Source organism: Crinia signifera, chromosome 5 (genome assembly GCF_055691185.1).
Source record: "Crinia signifera chromosome 5, ASM5569118v1, whole genome shotgun sequence".
NCBI classification, from domain to species: domain Eukaryota; kingdom Metazoa; phylum Chordata; class Amphibia; order Anura; family Myobatrachidae; genus Crinia; species Crinia signifera.
This window is the reverse complement of record NC_139221.1, coordinates 81172539-81194823: the sequence shown is the minus strand read 5'-3', so window position 1 is coordinate 81194823 and position 22285 is coordinate 81172539.

Below are 22285 nucleotides of genomic sequence, written 5' to 3'. Positions count from 1 at the left end.
ATTGGAAAGAAATCAATTCCATTCTCCAGAAACACTGGGATATTTTAAAGGTAGACAAAGATCTTAACACCATTCTACCTCCCAGAATACAAACGTGCTGGAGAAGATCACGCAACATTAAGGACCATTTAGTCCAGAGCCATCTATCCAAAATAAGCGAATCAAGACCAAGCAGAAAAGGCTCAAAAAGTTGTGGCCATTGCAAAGCCTGTAAATTCATGGTCCCTAAAGAAGACTTCACTGATAAAAACTCTAAAATCTGGAAAATACAGAGTTTAATAACCTGTACCACCGTGGGCACCGTATACCACCTGGAGTGCCCATGTGGAAAGATATATGTGGGAAAAACATCGAGGCCACTGAAAACGCGTATTCTGGAGCATGTAGGGAGCATAAGGAATGCCCGGACAGACTCCCAAAAGTTTAAAAATCTTACTTCTGTCGCCAGGCATTTCCTGCGTGAACACAATGGAGATCCCAAGGGCCTTAAGGCTTTCGGAATGAGGCACATTCAATTGGGCATACGAGGCGGTGATTTGGACAAACAGCTTTTACGCTTCGAGACTAAAATGATTTATCTCCTGGACAGTCTCTTTCCAAAGGGACTTAATGAGGCAAACAGCTTTGTGCCTTTTCTCTGAGGAGACATTCTGAGGCATGATTTACCAATTTCAAAAAGAATCCTTGATTTCACAAATATAAGGAACATAACCAAGAATTTTTCTTCCATGATCCCCACCATACTTGCATAGCGAAAAGATAAAATGACCCGCCACATGACTGACTATATCAGTTTAAAACAATTCTCTCCGGATACTTTACCAACACAAAAAAAATGAACACTTTAACAATAATAAAAGGGAAAAAAATTTTTTTTGAAAAAATAAAAACAACAACAAGTCCTCTTCTCAAAAAAAACTCTTTATTATATGGGTATAACAAACACGATGTACTTACCGTCGAATGACGAACCCCGAGCCTCGCACCCTGGAAACCCTGCAAAAGAAAAAAATGAAGGGAGATTATTAGCTGGATCCATACATTTGCCAATTTAATGAGAAATTATTTCACAACTCTCCTGTATGTTATCCCTCTAGGAAGGCGCATAAATTTAAACACAAAATCCCGCTCCGCTTAGATCTTCACGCCTATAAAGGAATATCATTTATTTAGTTATAACATCCACTATTACTAATTGGTTCAACAGGGAGATGTCCTGAGACTATAAGATCAGTCATGATAATGGGACTGAACTCATATTATAATGAGGTCAACAGCCCCTTTTCTCTTTCCCCCCCCCCCCGCCTCCCCCGCCCCCCCTCTTTTTCCCCACCTCCCCTTTCTTTCTTATTCATTTCCTCCCTTCCTCTCCCACTTTTTACCCTTCTCCTTTCTTCATATATGAAACACCATATTATTTATATTAAGGTGTAATATTTTATGCCCTCCTCTTTTTATCTTCTTTGTTTACCATACACCCCATTATCTATATCAAAAAGCATATCTATTATTCACTCACAAAATATTTATTCATAATTAATTTTTTCCTCATGATTCCTTTCCTTCACCCCCCTTTTTCACCCTCCCTCTCTTCCTAGCACAGTTTCACATAATTTTTTTTTTTACACAGTGTGCATCACCTTGTATTGATTTTTAATTGATCACTCACCAACTTTCTTTCCCTTTTTCCCCTCCCAAATCATTTCATCAGAATAAATGATATAAAATAAATTATTTAATATCTTTTTTATCATACAGTATATGTACATAAACTGCACATGCACCAAATATTATTCATAGAGCACACTTCTTATTTAGACATCTGGTCATATTTTAACTATCCCTTATTATTATTTTAATATGATTATTGTATTATTGAATAAATATATTATACTCCCTATGTAGAGCAATGGATAAATAATAAAACTGACCAATGAATCAATTCAAAAACCATCAAAGATCAATGCATGAAATCAATCGGTACACTGTTTATGACAGTATGTGAACAAGGGATTAGTGATCAGTGGCGCTGATAAAAAACGCAAGATTAATAACAATATACATACAGTAGGATATACCCCATGCTGGTTCCAGGGCTGGGGCTATGGATAGGAATTCCAGTATCACTTCCGGGTACGGAACTAGTACTCCCGTGATTGGTCCATCGAGACCACATGAGAGGCAACGTGAGGACGCGCATGACGCGGACGTCAGTAAGACGCCCGACCTCACGGATCACGTGTTACGGGACGCAGATCACCTGGTGCGGCAACGCCGACCACGTGACGCGGTTACCCGATCACGTGACCCAAAAGGGCAGTGAGAATGAGGGGTACGTCATCCGAAAGAGGAGGGTCATTGTTAAGAACACAAAGCGGCGGTTGGCTCACGCTTGCACGTGATACCAACGCCGTTATCTCATTGGTGGGAGACCTAAATAAATATCCATCAGCTGGGACAAACTGGTTGGCCTTGAAAAAGCTGAAACCAGCGAAACGCTTGCGTTGGCTAAAACCCTATCTGATATGCTTGTTAGCCTAATATTGTTATAATTGTGATGTTGATGTATTGGGGCGCCATTAGCTCACCCAGGTGTCTATAGATAACACCAAAGGTGAAGCAAGGTTAAACCACCTTACAGGTGTGTTTGGGCCATTGCCTTGATTGAATAAGGGGTAATTCAAACCCCATTTCATTACCCAATTCATCCATTGTAGCGCTTCCAAAATACATTGAGCAACCCTAGATAAACCATTGCTCTTTTCAAGATCTTTGGAATGGGTTATGCTGCTTTATAAAGTACTATAATAGGAATGTTTCTTTTTCTTATTTGCAAAATCCCCCTGTGACCCCCAATAAAAACTCTATTCATTTGTGTCTAGACCACCACTAGGTGGCACCAAAGGATTATCATTGAAAAGACCACACATAAGTATCTTACTACCTGTCCATCAATAAAGGTGTAAGACGCAGTTTAATCTGGTGTCAACCTATATGTATTTTTGGTGACCCCTATTATGGTGTCCAATTAAATCACCAAGGGTTGGTCGACAGGAGGGAGAGCATAAGAAACCCCCACATTTAAGAGCAGCTAAGACCCAAATAATAAGGGTATAAACTCTCGTGTATAAAACATCACATCACTGGCTATAATTCAACAAGCCATTTTCAGATAGGATACAAGTGTAATTTTAAACACACATTTTCCTACTTTTTTGAGCACATAGTGTGTATATGTCTTGTACGTTTGATTTTAACCTCTATCTTTTCGCTGTATTCCCAAATAAATACATTGTGGAATTATTAATGTTAAAAATTAAAAGTTACGTTTTATGATTCTTTTTTCAGTGCGTTCCCCCAACAGCAGTTTCCTTTCTCTTTTCTTGTTTAAAATATTGTAAACCTGACTGCTGGGAACAGCACCCCCTCTTATACATATATGAAAATTGGGGTGTTCTTTCTGAAAAATTTGTATATAAAATTGGTGTGCAGGTGTGCAAACCAGCTTCCCAGTGAAGCCACAATACGACATTTGGACACATAAATGTGCACCAGGAATAAACTAGGTAGCCACAGTAACATCATTTTGAATATGGTACAGCATAGTTGCCTACCCTCCTGCATTTTACAGGAGACTCCCTGACATAGCAGCAATCTCCCTCTCTCCCTCATTAGTCTAGCAATCTCCTTCATGTCACCTAGCCCACATTACACTGTTACAGCATAGTTATCTCCCCTCCTGCATTCTGAAGGAGACTCCCTGAAATAGCAGCAATCTCCCTCTCTCCCTCATTAGTCTAGCAATCTCCCTCATGTCTCATGTCACCTAGCCCACATTATACTGTTACATTTTTTGGGGTTGGGGGGGGGGGGGGGGGATGAGAAACAGATACATTTACATTGAATCATTAGCACCATTTCCCAGCACAAGTACAGCTTCTAGGTGCCATGTTCACAATCTCTTTTCACAATCATTCCATATATGGAACTAGACACGGCCCTTTAAGTGGAGCATGACACGCCCCCTCAATGGGGCGCCTTGCAAAATTCTATTACCAACTATAATCTACCTGAAACTAGTTTTCAAAAGTAGGCAAGTATGTGGTACAGTCACAGTGGCAAAAGAAACAGACAAGGATGTGGCTGCCTCTGACTCAGGCCCCATATGATCTATGAATACAGCTGAACTTGCATCACACAAGACTAAATTCTAATAGCAAATATATTGCAATGAAATGAAGGCGAATAGGCCACAGAATAGATTAGAAAGTTTTGCGTGTTTATTACCATAGGAACAAACTGCGGCCTGCACAAACTAGTTTTAATAACTACTTATAGCAGTGGCTGATGGTAGGAGAGGGGTTGTTTCTGGCTGCGCTGCCGGGTCTCCCCCGCCACTGTCCTGGGTCTTGGAGCCTGTTCTACGCAGTTGACTGGGCTCGGCACTTGCACAGTATTGGAGAAAGCACTGACCATGTGCATACCCCAGCTTCTTTGGGCTACATCATCTGCAGCCCATAAAAGCACGCCAGGGCTGCCCAGTGAGGCAGGGAGTGGCTTTCTACAATACGGGTGATTTGCAGGTCAATAGGTCCAATAGGAAGTCACTACCAGTCACAGTGAAGCCAGTGCATCTAACGCTGAGCACGGTGGTAAATTTTACTGGGGGGTTCAAATCTGCCACTGGTTACTCATGTTACTAAGGAAACCAGTTCATCGCAATCTATTGGCAGCATCTTTTGTTATGTAAGTCAAGACCAAAACAGTTGAGGCTTTGTGTGGTACAGAGATGATTAGCGCAAAGGTGTCATTATCTCCACCAAGGTGGCATAGGTTTGCCTAATGGGAGGAAGGCATTTGTGACTTCATGTCTGTGTTCTCTACACCCACAAGGAAACAGATTACCACAGCCACACCGGCTTTCCAAACTGTGACACCATAGTTTTTAGGGGAAAAGAAGGATTGCCGTCCTCACCAGAGCCACTTGTTACCAGTGGACGCAGCAGGGGAATACTTCAATACCCACCAAATTGGGACTGTGCTGCTGATATGAGGGATGTATGCACCAGGGACACCAGTTTAGTAAATCAGTAGGACGTAAGAGCCCAACGTTTCATTTTGTGGAGTAAAATAACTGAAATGAGAGTGGGGAAAGAACACATGTTTATGGGGATTCCTAGCTGTGTAGAAGACAGGAGCCACCTCCACAAACTAGATGAAAATGTATGTTTACAGAGGTGTATGGGAGTGGTATAACTGCCCGACAATCAGGATCCTGACAGTCCATATACCAACATCGAAATCACGATGGCCAGTGCTCCGACAGGGGGTGAGCTCAAAGAAGCCCCTTGCGGCCTCGCTGCGGGCTTGGTGGTTCGCTTCACTCGCCACAAGTTCTATTCTCCCTCTATGGGGGTCGAGCTGTTCTAAAGTGACTCATTATATCACCCAAGGTAGCTGGGGATTGGTAACTGTCCGCAGCAGCAATTAGGTCAGAACCAGGAAGTGGAACTATCTGGATATACCTGGATCATGTCACCTGACTGTGCTGAAGTCAAAGTGTCAGGAATTCTCACAGGTGTTTAATCATCCAGAAATGCAAATCTGCTGCAGCAGCATGGACACAAGCAAGCCTGGAAACACTGGGAAACTACAAAATAAACATGAACCAAGTCAGGTTTGGGACAGACCACCTGGACCGTCCACTTTATTCGCCAGGTCCAGAGACTTGCCCACTCTTCCATGGTGCTGGGAGAGCCACCCAATTTTCATGAGCCTCCTGACTGATCCAGGAGAGCAGCCAAGCATGGCCTTATTATGGATACGCAGACTGGACATTTCTCTGCATACACGATTGCAGCTGACTGCATATACCTGCACCAAAAATTACAACATGACTGCGTTTTTGGCCCCTACTACATGTTAACCCCTCCAAGCAGTAATTTCCTATAAATCACTTTTTGATTAAATCCTCTTAAAAAAACAATCAAAGACACTGTGAAACAGTGAAATATACAGGGGTGGGGTCCTGGGGTGCACACCAATTGAGAGGTGCGACCCTGCGGAGACCTTTCAGTAGAACTGCATACAAAGTCAAAGGTGCAGGTGCACAAATTAAACTCCCAATTTAAAAATTTTGCAATAAAATTTTGCATTTTTAGCGAGGTTCTTTGCTTATTTATGGCCATAAGTAACGGCTTGCCCACCGCGTCCAGGTGACCTCATTAGTCGGGCAAGTCCCTAACATTTTGGGGGGTACAAATCTAGGGCACAGGGCACCCCAAAATGGTGCAGCCGAGTGACCCCAGGGCAACACAAGACTATAAGAAAGTCTGCACCATTTTGGGGTGCCCTGTGCCCTAGATTTGTACCCCCCAAAATGTTAGGGACTTGCCCGACTAATGAGGTCACCTGGACGCGGTGGGCAAGCCGTTACTTATGGCCATAAATAAGCGAAGAACCTCGCTAAAAATGCAAAATTTTATTGCAAAATTTTTAAATTGGGAGTTTAATTTGTGCACCTGCACCTTTGACTTTGTATGCAGAAAAACAGTAAAATAAACTAAATAAATTAAAATAGACAACAATAACAGTGCAATGTTCCCTTTTGTGCATAAATAAACAAAGTGTATACTATAGTTTCCTTTGTACACTGGTACAGTAATCCGTTATGTGATCCTATTGGAGATTGTTTTTCAGACGTTTCTTCAAACAAGGTTGCCAATCAGTAAAGGTGCGTACATACGGATAGATTTGGGCAACGATCTGGGCGTTCCCGATCGATTGAAACGACCAATCGTTCAAATCGTTCCGTGTGTATGAACGATATATCGAACGATGCGCGTACCCGACGGTCGTTGGTAAAGGTCGCTGATCTTTCCTGCATGCAGAAAGATCAGCGACCAATCGTTAACGATGTGTACCAATCGTTTCATGTGTATGCACGATGAACGATTTGGTAAGGCTAATTGACTGGCTCCCTCTCACTCCACCATCGTTAAAGATCAATCTTTCATGTGTAATCGTTTGCTCAATCGTTCATCATTTGTCACCAAATCGTATGTGCAGGAGGTTCAGAGGAAATCGTTAACGAGATTGAATCGTTGGACAAATCTATCCATGTGTACGCACCTTAACTCCTCTGATGATTTGAAATGTAAAATAAAGATAAAACAACAATGTGTAGTATTGTTGGATAGTGCAACAAAACAAAAGTCATACTCCAAAATGTTTGTATTTCTTTTGGGTGAAAAGTGATAAGTGGTGATAAGTGGCAAAAGGTTTCTTTAATCTTCTGTGAGGAGTGTATTTCCCTCCACCAAAGGTAAGTGTAGAAGAAGTACCCTGACTCACATCAATTATATCATGGTGATGTATATAAAGGTTTCTTTTAATTGCCTAAAGAAATACATTTATGGGTCCAGAAAGTTATGGTGTACCACACTCGATGTTTGGACTGCTGAAGGAATCCTATAAAGGTATCTTTGTCCTGTGTCCACTGGTATTCAGATCAGGGTGCAACCTCCCATTATATGCTATAGATGAATTGCAACGCAAAACAAAAGGTATTAATGTAGTGGATAGAATGGGATAACATACTTAACATATATACTGTAAATCAGTGGTGGCCAAACAGTCGATGGTGGGAACCGGGGGGGAGCTCCGTTGGAAGGGGAATCGCGAGCGTCTAATGCCCGTGCATCCCCTTCCCGGCTGGAGGGGGCTGGCGTTTGGTGATCCGACCTCCAGACCCCTGCTAGATGAAGCAGGCTCCATCTATATGTGATGGGATGGGGAAGGGGGTCTCTTCACAAGTGTAAGCTTATCCCAGTTTCTGCCTGTTATTAAGTTTTGTACCCCCCTTAAAAGTGTTTGTGTGTGTGCAGTATAATATATATATATATATATATATATATATATATATATATATATATATATATATATATATATAATGGGGGCACAAAACTCCATTAGAGGCAGCAACTGGTATGAACTTGCACTTGTGACCCCCTCCCACCGCTTGATAAAAATACAATGAGTAACAAGGAGTCTAAAACTATTTTTTTAAAACATGTATCCAGACAATAAATAACATAGTCAAAACTTCGACCAGGAGGTAAAGAAAACATCCAAAATCAATCATCACGATATGGAAAAGCGGTCTGGACTACTGAGAATAAAAAAGATGCTTAAACTACCTTTGTGATGTCAAAGGTCCAAATGTATAATGAGTCCCCAAAAGTGTTTAAGTAGTTTTATACTGCTTTAACACTGCCAAAATGTTGCAAAAACCAGTATCTTTAAACGGTATTTAAAACGGGTCTGAGCCTTCACATTGCAGTAGATTACCGTTTTAAATATCGTTTAAGTACCATTCCCATCAGTCAACCCGTTTAATCCCCTGAACACATTTCAAGGCAGTATGCAGGGGACAGCCTATCACAGGTCTGTAATCTGTTGTTTTTACTAAATACCATTTCAGAGCCATTCTCACTGCATACAAAACGGCTCTGAAACGTATAGGACTCTGCTTTTTAAATGTTTTGAAATACCGGTTATCTTTAACCGGTAAATCAACTCTGGCACTTTCCCACTGCAGCCTTAAACGTTTTGAAATGGGAAAAAACGGCGGTACTCTTTACCTAGCACGGCGCCCATCGCGGCCATCGCGGGCATTGAATGCACTAAATAGAATAGTGTGGCGAGCCCGAAGCGTGGCGAGCGCAGCGAGCCCCGCGGGGTGACGCGGATACCTGTGAAGCCCGCGAAGGGACGCGTTTACCTGTGAAGGTATCCGCGTCCCCTCGCGGGGCTCGCTGCGCTCGCCACGCTTCGGGCTCGCTGCGCTCGCCACACTTTTCTATTCTCAACTCCACGCCGACGTGGATAGTGGGGGTATGAAAAGGTCGTAGGACGCGTACCGCGCCCCTCGCGGGCTCGCTGTGCTTGCCACGCTTCGGGTTCACGTTGATCGTGGGGTGGCGTTAACAATTGTGGGGGCTATTTCACACTTTAGGGTGCCTATTTGGCCTCTGTGGGCCATTTAACATTGTTTCCTATGGAAAAATCGGGTCAATTGAGGCATTGAACAGTAAAATCGGGTCAATTGAGAAATTTAACATTGATCCCTATGGGAAATCGCGGGCATCGCGTCGGTCGCGTCGCACCCGATTTTTAGTGCATTCAATGCCCGCGATTTTTTTACCTGCGATGTTCACGATCAAAATCGTGGGCACCGTGCTAGGTAAAGAGTACCAAAACGGCAATATACCGTTTAACAAGTGCAGTGTGAAAGGGGTATTAGACTCCATGTGCTTTGTTTTTTTTTTTAATAAAGAAGCTATTTACACAGTGTTAACTTTTATAGGATATCAAGAAACACTAACAAGCTATGAAGAACAGTCACTAATATATAAAATGAAGATAATGTTATGTTCTTACTGGAGGATTTTCTTGTGTCAACAAAATATTACTTGTTGTCTCTGGATCTGGTTAAAGTTCAGGAAAACCTTACATATATTTCTCTTGTTGAGTATTTACAGGGGTATGGGTCATAGGGCAGAATGAATTAAGGTCTACATACATTGGGTCATTCACTGAAGTTCGACAGGGCTTAATTTAACACCTGAAATAGGTCAACATGACTAAGGTCAACAGGGTTGGAAGTTCGACACAAGAATTAGGTCACCAATGGGAAAGTAAGTATCATCACTCAGAAAATGCCTGTATATCTCTTCATGTGTAGGGCCCATAGGTTTAATGATTGCTTGAAGAGTGAACTAGTTTGCAATTACAATGTGTAAACACTAGAGGGAGACATTTCATTTAAAATACATCACTCCACACTTAGGGCCTTATTCTAGTTCAGTCTTTCTGACAAAATCCTTCTTTGATGGACAAAACCATGTGCACTGCAGGTGGGGCAGATGTTACTTGTGCAGAGAGAATTAGATTTGGTTGGGGTTTTACTTCAAAGTGAGATCTATATTGCAATGTAAAAATAAAGCAGTCAGTATTTACCCTGCACAGAAACAAAATAACTCACCCAAATCTAATTCTCTCTGCACATTTTACATCTGCCCCCCCCCCTGCAGTGCACATGGTTTTGTCGATCTAAGAGGGATTTTGCCAGAAAGAGTGAACAAGAATAACGCCCTTAGTGAAATACTATTATTAGATTTTATTTCTAAGGAGCAGCAAAGTGTCGGCAATTCTGCAATTTCTCCCGTTCCGAGATTATATCGCCCCGGAGTGCCGCAAAGTGACTTTTTCGCAAAAAAAACCCACCGATTTTTTTTTATCGGTGGTTTGGTTTTTTGCTAATCTGGCATTCTCTATAGAGAAAAGGCTGGTTTTCGGGGAACCGCTATCCTATTTCACTATCTCCGATATCTAGCGTGGATTTTCACTGCTGTTGTTGGAGATTTCACTTCACCTGTTCTAAGTAGGTGATAAGTTTATTAAATGTTAAAAAAGTGATTTTTGGAGTGGGATCCGTTTGGACAGCAACCCTAATTAATATACATTCACTGAAATTGTTACCCCATGTTTTATTGACTAGGTGTGAGGCATTGACGCTTGAGGGCGCAGGGACAGGGCTCCGAAAGGAGCCCGTCCCTGCGAAGCCCTTACCCGGAAGCCGGGGGGTCTGCGCATGCGAGGTTATGCGCTGACCCCCGCCGACCCCTCTTACCGCACTGCCCTGCTCGGGCAGTGCGATGTGTAGCCATAGGCTACAATGGGCTATCGCCATATCAGAATGGCGATAGCCCAGGGGTGCAATGCCGTGCTGCCCGATGTTGATACATCGGGCAGCTTTGCATCCCCCATAGAAACCTATGGGGGATGCGGCCGGCGGCGCTGCAGGGAGGATCGCAGCAGGGATCGGAGATTCCTGCTGCGGTCCCCCTTTAATACATTTCAGTGATACTTAATATTTGCGGTTAACCCCCGAAAACTGATGTTTTCGGGGATTTAGCCGCAAATATTGCTTGATAAATGGACCCCTAAGTCTCTTATTGTCGGCTGTTGAAACACTGCTGCCCCAGCAGACCACTCCGTAGAATATGGCCGATGCCACTACACAGTTGAAGAAGGTCTTCAGGGGGCACTCCAAATGACCTCAGTCTCCTCAGCAGATAAAGGAGGTTATTCTGATCGGAGTGGCCAAACGTGCGTACGTTCCATATTAACGTACGCTCTCCGTACGCGGCCGTTGGGGTTAAGTCCACCCACAATTCAGCCGCATACGTACGGCCACAAACAACGTCTAAGGGGAGTGGCGTACAATTGAGCGTACGCCAACGTACACGGACGGACCAGCCCTTAGACTCCGACAACTGGCGTACAACAGAGCGTACGCCACCGTTTACGGACGTCTCTCGTCCGTCTTCCCGCCGACTTCTTGCGGCTATCTGAGCGTACGCCAGCTTGTACGGACGGGTCCCTATTGTTTTCAATCGAAAACTCAGCTTATGTCACCGCTCGTGAGTGTGAGCGTACGTCCGTGCACGCTGGCATACCCTTCACATATATGGACCTGCAAATCTTGCCTTTCAACTACAATTCAGACAATTAATTAATTATTCTAATTGTTATTCAATTATTGTTTTCTATAAACTCAATTGTCTACCTTAATAAAGACCCTAATAAAACAACATTTTAACCCTCATTACATGTATATTTATTATGTTCTAATGTTGCATTTTAATCACTATCTATGTGTCCCCACATTGCTGTTACTTTTAAATCAAGTTATGTTGGTGTTTGTGTATATGTACTAAATTATGTCCATAATTAGTTTGATCTGATTTTTTAACATCTATACCTACCCTGATGTTATGTGTGATGTTTTCATCTAACAACATTACACATTCATGCATTTTCACTGTGTTATTTAACTCAAAAACACACACATTCACACAGCAATCGTTGCCCCTCACATCAAAATACAAATATAACTTACATTACACATCTGTATGTACCTGCCCTTACAAACCTGCAAACATATTTTTTAATCACAACACAGGCAACTTCTCTCTGAACAGAAATATTTATTATTTAAATATAAACGGAAAAACTTTTAAAATAAAATTATAAGCGGGCCTCGAGTTGGCAAAACAGGATGTGGAGGTACAGGAGAGTCAGGAATATCTCCTGTATGATGACTGCCACCTCCTCCTGGTGCTGTTCATTGTCTGTAGTGAAGGGATAAAAAAAAAATATATATATATATATATATAATATACACAAATGTTTGTTGTATTTGTACATAATAAAAAGTTGTGAGTTATGTGTGAAGGCCACATACATTTTTAAACTACATTGAAGATGGGTCTGCTGTAAACACAGTACTAAAAAATAATATGTTAACACACACATACTGTACATAGTAAATAACATTAATTAAATGACTCCTTCTTGGATGAATGTATGCTGTATCCCAATTGGTAGTTTGGTTTTGGGGGACTCACCTCTAACCTCACAATTAGGCTGTGCTATTTAAGGGTTCTGACATTGTTGCGGCTTAAGCACTCCTTACTATTTTAAATTTAGGACATTGCTGTACAAATTATAGGCCTAAAGCTATGTTTGTAAAGCATGCATCCGCATGGCCTCACACACTATTAACAAAACAATCTATAAATTAATGTTGCACATCATGCTGGGAACTGGAGTTACCCAACACCTGGACCCACATAACTACAACACCACTAATGTCGGATATCTCATTGGATGTACTGTTATGTCAATTATTCAAGGGGTGAGGCATGGCCACACTCCAAAAAATCACCAAGGGGACCCTTGTTGCTGGAGAAGGACAGGCCACACCTCATGGTCGCCCTGCAGTGATGTGTTGCAACTAATGTTGATGTTGGATACACATATGTGGTTGTTGTGATTGTTTATGTGTAGAAATGTGTAGGAAGACATTAGACACATTATTTACTTACGGCTAGTTGAGCCATCCTGCTCGCCGCTGGTTGGGTGTCCGGTGGTTGGGGGGGTCAGGAGCAAGGGGGATGGGATAGGACTTGGGATACTGGTAGTGGGTTGGAGTGGGGATTGGAGAGGTTTGGGGGTGGGTGGTGGAGAGGTGTAGGGGGGTTGGAAATGGGGTGGGGAGGGGGTGGGGGTAGGGGTGTGGGTGGGGGTGGGGGTAGGGGTGTGGGTGGGGGTAGGGGAGTGGCTGGTGGAAGGGGATGTCGAAATTTGGTGGTCCCCAGCAGGACCCATTGTCTCCTCCTCTTCCTCCTCCTCTTCTTCCTCCTCTTCCTCTTCCTCCTCCTCTTCCTCCTCCTGGGCTGCCTGCTCCCGGGCTGCCTGCTCCCGGGCTGCCTCCTCCCGGGCTTCCATGCATGCCCTTGCCCGTGCTGAAATTTTCATGTTGATGGCATAGAAATCGAAGGTTGGGTTTCATACAAATGGGGGAAAGAAAAATTCACATTAGTCATGCTCATAACCTTACAAATTATCATTGCTGTTATATTTCAGACATTTATCATGCAAACTAATTGCTATGCTACACCCAAAAACAGAGCGACTACTTATACCCCCCCTATACACCCCCTATACACCCCATATACACCCCCTATACACCCCTATACACCCCCTATACACCCATATACACCCCCTATACACCCCATATACACCCCCTATACACATATATCACTTTTGGTGCTTGCTGATTGGTCTAAAAAATTGTTTGTTTAGTATTAACTTTATTAATCCTTCTTACATTAACAAACTGGATGCGAATAGAAACTTACGCGGACCGTTCCTATATACACACACCATAACCAACAGCATGCTTTCAATGTATAGAGAGACGAACTGTATATACATTGTGCGGAAAATAATACACGCAACCGTCTACTAATAAATACGCTGATAAAAGGGCACAATACACCGATTTCCATGGAGAGACGTACTGTATATACAGTGTGCTGAAAATAATACACGCAACCGTCTACTAATAAATACGCTGATAAAAGGGCACAATACACCGATTTCCATGGAGAGACGTACTGTATATACAGTGTGCTGAAAATAATACACGCAACCGTCTACTAATAAATACGCTGATAAAAAAGGCACAATGCAACATGTTGGTGTATGACAATTTCATACTCATTACATATGTAAGGAAAGCATTATAACGTGATGTTTTGAAATGTGACTCAGAAAGCATACACGAACTCCAACAGATACCAGCTGACAACACTCATCATTGGAATGACAGGTGCACACATTTCACCATGTAGCACACAAAGCTCCACAACCTGTGTATGTGCATATACAGGTGATTGATCAGGTGCGTTGAGACCTGCGTAATTTAAGCGGGAATTATCGCCGGGAAATATCGGCGTAAATTAGCAACTACATTGTGGGGAAAAATATACGCCCCCTTGTTCATGGCGGGAGATTACCATATAAATATTCAGTCAGATGCAGGCCAGAATTGCTGCAAACATGTCTAGCTCAGATGATTCCGCAGCTGAGGACGCTCTACAGAGAGCTACAGCAGAATCCCTGCTTGAAGCTTTGCAGAAGAGGGAACAGGAGCGGAGAAGGAGGGCCCAAGAGAGAAGTAGCCTGCAAGACCAAGCGGGCCCCTCACTAACAGGCCCTGTTCAAACTGCACCAGCTCCACAAGGGCCAAGCAACCAGCCAGAACAAGAGGTTGCATCTCTCCAAACAGGTGTGACCCAGCAGGTGCATGGTGAGAGTCCTGGGGCCACCAGAAAACGAGCTGCAACATCTAGGGTGAGGACTGAGCAGGATACCACCACCAAAAAGAGAAACCCTGGAGGCAGAATTGCGAATTTTAGTGCCCAGGGCACGCGAATGGATAGAATTGCCAACCAGGAAGCCGGTTGCCAGTGCAAGGAGAAACCTTTGGGACAAGATCACAGAGGAAGTGAACCAGGTGTCACCAGTGGTCAGAGATTGGCTAGCGGTGAAGAAAAGGCAAGTGTGTTTGTCCCCCTGATAATGTCATATGTGTGTACATATGTTACATGTATGTTTAGAGAATAATAGAAAGGTGTGTTTGTAGATAGTGCTACACTTCAATGTCACATGTGAATACAACCATGTCTAATAACCCACATTTATATATGAAACATGCACCATTGGTGTGATGTGAGGTTATGGGCACAGTTCTGCTCATGTGAAGTATGTGAAGTATGTGATGGGACAAGAGAAAGTGTGTTTTTGAAAGAGTTGTTGTAACATGTTTCATATGATGCTACTGAAACAAGAATGACCAAACTGTGCACATGTAGCTGGTGAGAAACTACACATCCCAGTATGCCATCCCATAGTTAAATTACTCCATAATAACCACACTGTCAAGCTATGGTGGAATGTGTAGTTTCACAACAGGTGGAGGTGCATAATTTGGCCATGGATGATGTCATTTCTGCATAGTGATCTATGTATGTGCATTTAGTGGCCTAATGAATGAGATGAGACACTGAAATGCCTCCTAATGGAGACATTAATGTGTGTGTGGGACACATATGGCTAAAAAACATAAAATCACCCACACTAGGAAATGTCACGTAGTCATGATGTTCACTAGCACAGTGGTGCACATATCTCATGGTGATATTTGTATTTTTAAACTTGTAGGTGGACAGACTTCAAAACGACACTGAAGAGGAAGATGACTGACCGGTACAACCACTGCATGTCCACCGGGAGGGGGCCTATGCCAGATAATTTGGAATATACCCCCCTGGAGCAGGATGCCTTGGATGTCATTGATGTGGCCGAGGTCAGGGGGATATCCAATATGGATAGTGAGCTCCCGGTGGAGGTCTTTGCTGCTGCTTTTGATGGTAAGTCACAGTAATGCATTGTATTTTGTAAGATATTTTTTAGTGCGTATGTGATGGTGACATTGTTTTCAATTATTATCCTAGAAGAAGCAGAAACCCAGGATGAACCGGCAGCATCTTCCTCTGCAGAGCCACAGGTGGAGCAAGTGGTCCAGCCTCCACCAAGACAACACCCCCAGACACAGGACACATGGGATGCCAGCTTGATGGTGACGCTGGAGAGGATCGAGAAGCAAGGGGTGGATGCTGCGGTCCGTCAGCAGCAGGTTGTGGAAATTCTGGCGGATTGGAAGGCCACAAACAGGCAGCAGTGTGAGGCCTTCAACCGCATGAATGACACTCTGGCGGCTGGCATGCAAAGCATTGGCCAACACCTCAGCCGCCAGAATGAAATTCTTGCGGAGCTGCTGACCACCGCCAGGTCCCTAAGGGACAATCCCCCATCTGCTGGCCCACCCCAAGCTGCTCCCCAACCTTCCACCTCTGCTGACCCTCCTGTGTCCACTAGGGGAAGACGCCGCAAGCCATCTGAGCCAAAGGCCCCTGTCCCCAAGGCCCCATCTAAAAAGGGGAAAAAAGGGCCCACATAATGAGACCTGGTTCACTTCCTCTGTGGTTGGACCCCAAATGTTTAAATTGCACTGGACATCCACTTCCTGAGTTGGCCATCGATCCATTTTCGTGCCATGGGCATTAAAGTTCTTATTTTGACCTCTACAAATGCAGGATACATTTTTGGTGGTGTGTATCTTGCTTAGTATTCACCCTGGTTGTTGCAGTACGTATTCTGGTGTCCCCATTTCTTTCACCATTGCATTTGCAGGGTAACACATGTTTGGAGATATGCAACCTCTTGTTCTGGCTGTTTTTTTTTATTTTTGTGTATATTTTATTTGTTTATTTGATTTATGACATTAAAGTGTCAAATAAGCTGTGATGCTGAACAGCAAATAAATTTATTTTACCAATTAAAACACAATTGTTGTATGTGTAATTTCTTGTGTGAAAAAAATACTACATTTATGTGTACTTACTGACCAGGGTATTTTTGAGCATTTGTTGAAGTGTGGTAGAAGTTTCCCATGTGTAACCCTCTCCATGGCCATTCCCATGTTAATATCCAACTTTTCCCTGCTAATTAGTTTGTGTCAGCACATGTGCAGAGCAACTTAATAGGTGAGAAAGCAGTTTGTGTGCAGGTGAGTAGAGATGTGCACCGGCCACTTTTCGGGTTTTGGGTTTTGGGTTTTGGGTTCTGATTACCTTGAGGTTTTGGGTTCTAATGGGTTTTGCCAAAACACCTCCTAAGTGTTTTGTGTTTGGATTTCTTGGGTTTTGGGTTCTGATTTTTTTGTTAAAAAAGCATAAAAACTGCTAAAATCGCAGAATTTGTATTTTTTTTTTGCTCCTACGCTATATTAACCTCAATAACACTAATTTCCACTCATTTACAGTCTATTCTGAACAGCTCACACCTTACAATATTGTTTTTAGGGCAAAAGGTTGCACCGAGGTAGCTGGATATCTATGATAAGCCACACAAGTGTGCGGCACAAACACTAGACTGATATGGCACACTTAGCATACCCTCTAGGCTGATACTGCACACCTAGAATTACCCCTGGACTGATATGGCACAGGTAGCATCACCCCTGGACTGATACGGCACATTTAGCATCACCCCTGGACTGATATGGCACACTTAGCATCCCCCCAAGTCTGATATGGCACACCTAGCATCACCCCTGGACTGATATGGCACAGGTAGCATCACTCCTGGACTGATACGGCACATTTAGCATCACCCCTGGACTGATATGGCACGCTTAGCATCACCCCTGGACTAATACAGCACACTTGGCAGCACCCCATGAATTATACGGCAGACTTGGCTTACCCCAGGAATTATACGGCACAGATGGTGGCACCCCTGACCTGATACAGCACACATGGAATTATACGGCACAGATGGCGGCACCCCTGGACTGTTACGGCACACATGGCGGCAGGCATGGAATTATACGGCAGACAAATTCCTGCAGTAAAAATAAAAATGTGTATTCTTTTAATTATAAAAAAGAGCAGCACACCTTACTTAGCAACACCCCATGAATTATACAGAACTCTTGGCTCACCCCTGGACTACAGCGCATTTAACAGCCCTTGCAGTAAAAAAAAAAAAACACCTTAATTTTATTTTCATTAAAAAAAAGGGCAGCTCCCCTGGTCTGATATGGGACACCCCTGGAATTATACGGCACACATGCGGGCACCCCAGGACTGATACAGGGCACATGGGGGCACCCATGGAATTATATGGCACACATGCGGGCACCCCTGGACTGATACAGCACACATGTGGCCACCCCTGGACAAATACAGCACACATGTGGGCACCCCTGGATTGATACAGGACACTGGGCAAAGCAGCTGGACTGATATGGCACACTTAAGTTAACACCCCTTGCAGATTTAAAAAAAAAAAAAACCTTTTTTTATTTCAATTAAAAATTTAAAACAATATCTCTTAGCTGCTATTATTACCAAAGTTGAATTATTTATCTCTCCTCTGTTTCATACAGTGTGTTATTAGCATTGCCTAATTGATCATGTTGAAGACACTGTTGTGCTCCAGTCTAGATGGGTGTTACTCGCATAGACATTTGGCAGCAAATTAAGCTAATTGTTCCTGTTTAGTATTTAGCTCACGTTAATTCTCTCAAGTGTTAAAAAGCAAAGTGAAAGATTAAAAGCAGGTTATTTTCCTGAAAAATACTCAGCCGTTACAGATATTTATGACACATGACTCACGTTAAAAGTACATTTAAAATAGATGGCTGCAATTTTTCTGCCAATTCTTGGTTTTAAAACGTCATTAACCCTTCACCCGTGCAGTAAGGAGAAGCTGGAGTTCCTCGATTTTCTGCCCTTTGTTTCAAGTGATCTCTAGCAATTAACCTGGACTTTCATGAGATACAAGGATAGGCAGTATCTGTTTAATAGATAGTGACTTAGTACAGACAATCTTAGAGTTTTGCCTTACCACCTGTGCGCACAGACAGCACGGACACATCCGTGCTGTCTGACTTCTACATGCCGAATGAAGATGACGCCGGAGCCGGACCTTTTATAGAGATCCGAATCCGACGCAGGATGATGACGTCCTGGCCTCGATTTGGACTCCTGAAAATGGCGGGACCCGGCGAACTCCTCGGATCCGTCCTCGGATAAGGTAAGTTCTGGTGGGTTCGGATCTCTAGGATCCGAACCCGCTCATCTCTACAGGTGAGGTAGCTCCTACATTAGTAGGTAAAACCAGGTCCAGAACAATGCTTTCCTCATGGAGTGGGTGAGGTAGACAAACAAGGGTCAAAAGGTACATTTGTGTAGGAATGCATATGTGTCCTCCCTAAAAAAAGATGTGTGAATCGGCCAAACATGATAAAATTGCTTGTGGACAAACATGTTTAACTTTGTACATATATATGATTTTACAGTGTCATAAGCAGATGTAGGAATCCTTTGTTAGAGAGATGTGAGTACAATAATGTGATTGGTGGCATCTTACATCCAGAGTGTAGTCAAATCCAATTCATAGCAGATCAGATAGTGGTACAGGTCTGTATTTTGGGTACTATACAAAGATTGTGTGCAAAATAGTGGGCATGGGCTTAAAACATTGCTGAAACATCCTTTGTAGGTGTTAGATGTGGTTTATGTTATTGTATCATAAATACAAAACCTATGTTTGTATTAGAGTGAACACGTTGACACATGTCGACTTGTGTAGATTGAGTGTGCTACTGTGTAAAGTCTATGAAAGCACGTAGTGAATGTGTATAACTGTTTAACAAATAGCTACCTTAGCATATATAAGCAGGTCTTAAAAAGATTCTTACCTTAAATTAAACAAACCTTTAAATGTCAAGAAGTATAGAAAGATAAGCTTCCAATGTGTTTGAGTGCTGTGTGTGGCTTGCAGGTAGTGAAATCATGGTTTGGACTTAATAGACTGCAGCATTGCTTATTACATTCAGGTGTATGTGTTTGAGTAGTAATCAGCATAAATTAGCAAACCCAGGCGCATGCTGGCATGCGGTATCTGTAGGGGTGGTCTGAGGTGGCGGTTGGCAGCCGCCTGTTTTGTGTCCGAAATGAACGGTGCTTCAGCCGATCGTGCGGTAGTAGCACCGTTCATTTTTGGTGCACACCCCCGTGTACGCCCATATTTACGCCCATTTTCCCTCATTATTTCGGCCGCTCCCCTCATCACGCCCCTATGCCGCCCCCAATGCCCGTACTCTCGCGTACAGGTTTTTTCGCACGGAGAGACCCGTCCGTAAGCGTTGCGGAGTGTTCGCGCCTGCGCATTGGCGATTGTACGCATGCGCAGATCATTAAAAACCCCGGAACGTACGCGTACGGGCCGGCCGCACCAACCAGAATAAGGCCCAAAGTCTGCTCTGCCCCTTCCTATACAAAGCAGCGGAATTATCAGACCAGTCCAGTTTATTGTTAAGGTGAAAACCCAGATACTTGTAAATTCTTACGATCTCTATATCCATTCCCTGAATGATCACCGGAGTTGGGGGGGGGGGGGGGGGGGGTATGCTGACGTTTCCTGAAATCAACTACCAGCTCCCTAGTTTTCCTCATATTAAGTTGAATATGGTTCCCCACACACCAAGTAGCAAAGTTCTGCACAAGTTCTCTGTACTCCCTATCGTCCCCATCCACAATAGCAGAGTCATCAGAGAACTTCTGTAGATGACAGGTTGATGAATTATATGTGAAATCTGCAGTATAGAGAGTAAAGAGAAATGGTGCCAAAACTGTTCCCTGCGGCGCCCCTGTACTACAAATAATAGTATCGGACTGGCACTCCTTGGTCCTCACATACTGTGGACAGTTTGTAAGGTAATCCAGGATCCAGGTGATTAGATGATGATCCACCCCAGAGTCAACCAGCTTTTCCCCCACAAGCATGGGCTGAATGGTGTTAAAAGCACTGGAGAAGTCAAAGAACATTAATCTCACGGTGGCCCCAGCTCTCTCCAGATGAGGTAGGGACCTCTGCATCAAATATATGACAGCATCATCCACACCAATTCCAGGCTGATAAACAAACTGCAATGGGTCCATAGAAGATCTCATGTATATACAGGCAGACAGAGGATATGGCTAGTGAGAGCTATGCTTTGGAATGCACTTGCCGATGCAGGTTACCGCGCCGGGTCCTGTCGCTGCCGATATCGTGTTGGGTACACATCGTCTAATGTGTACCCAGCATAACTTGCAGTAAATAGAGGCTGATTTGCCATAAGGCATCCTAGGAACCTCCCTAGGGCCCAGTGGCACACGTAAGGGGGGAGTTTCTGAGTACCCAGAAACCCCCCTGAAGACAAGTTTTTATTTTTATTTATTTTGCTTTGTAGGCACTGGCAGAGGTCACCTTCTGTCTGAGCAGCGGCGGGACCTCGCAGTGGAGGTAGCCATGGGCGTTTTGCCATGGAGAGGTGGGCAGCTGCGGTAGTTATAAGACCTCGGAGAGGTAATCTGTACCTTTGGGAGAGGGGGACAGCCGAGAGGGTACTTCAGCCATGGCTGGTAAATGGCATCAGCGTGGGAGGGGGACAGCCGGGAGGCGAGCTGCGTCTGGGTCTTCAGCAGTGGCAGGTAAAGGGCAGTGGCACGGGAGAGGAGGAGGGAACTGCGTGTCTTCAGCTGCGGACGGTAATTAGAAGCTATGTGGAAACTGCTGATCTACAGCAGTGTCGGGCACTTCCCAGCAGCTGGTAATTGGCAGCGGTGCAGGAGGGGGAGCAGGTGGCAGCTACGGGAGCTGCAGAACTTCAGGTACAGCAGCAGCAGCAGAGGTGAGGGTGTACTGTAGATGTTGAAATGCGACTGTATTGTTATGCAATGTTAGGAAGACCAGAGTGTGTCATTCCTCTTAGAAGATTCACTGTTAGTGTATAAATAATTGGCTTTGAAATGTTTTCGGAGTAGCACCAGTGGGTGTCGGAAGCACTCGCCATATACATAGTAGAAAAGGGGGTACTTATGTAATATCTGGGCTCCCGGTTTTCTTATGAGACTGTGTCCCCTCGCGGGGCTCGCTGCGCTCGCCACGCTTCGGGCCCGGTGGCTCGCTGCGCTCGCCACACTATATAAAATCAACTCCATGCATAGTTGGATAGTAGGGGTATGAAAAAATGGGGTGCATTTAACATGGGAGTCCAGATAATACATAAGTACCGAAAAGGGGTATTTAATGCCAAATAATTAGCAAATGTTAACATTTCAGTCCATAAAAGACCTTTTTCAAGACCAGTGTTTGAGCATATCCGTGCAATAAATATACTGCTGCTTAATATTACCTATTTATTGCAGTGATACTGTTATGTTGATCTTCAGAAAGTTCTGTTATGCACCGAAGC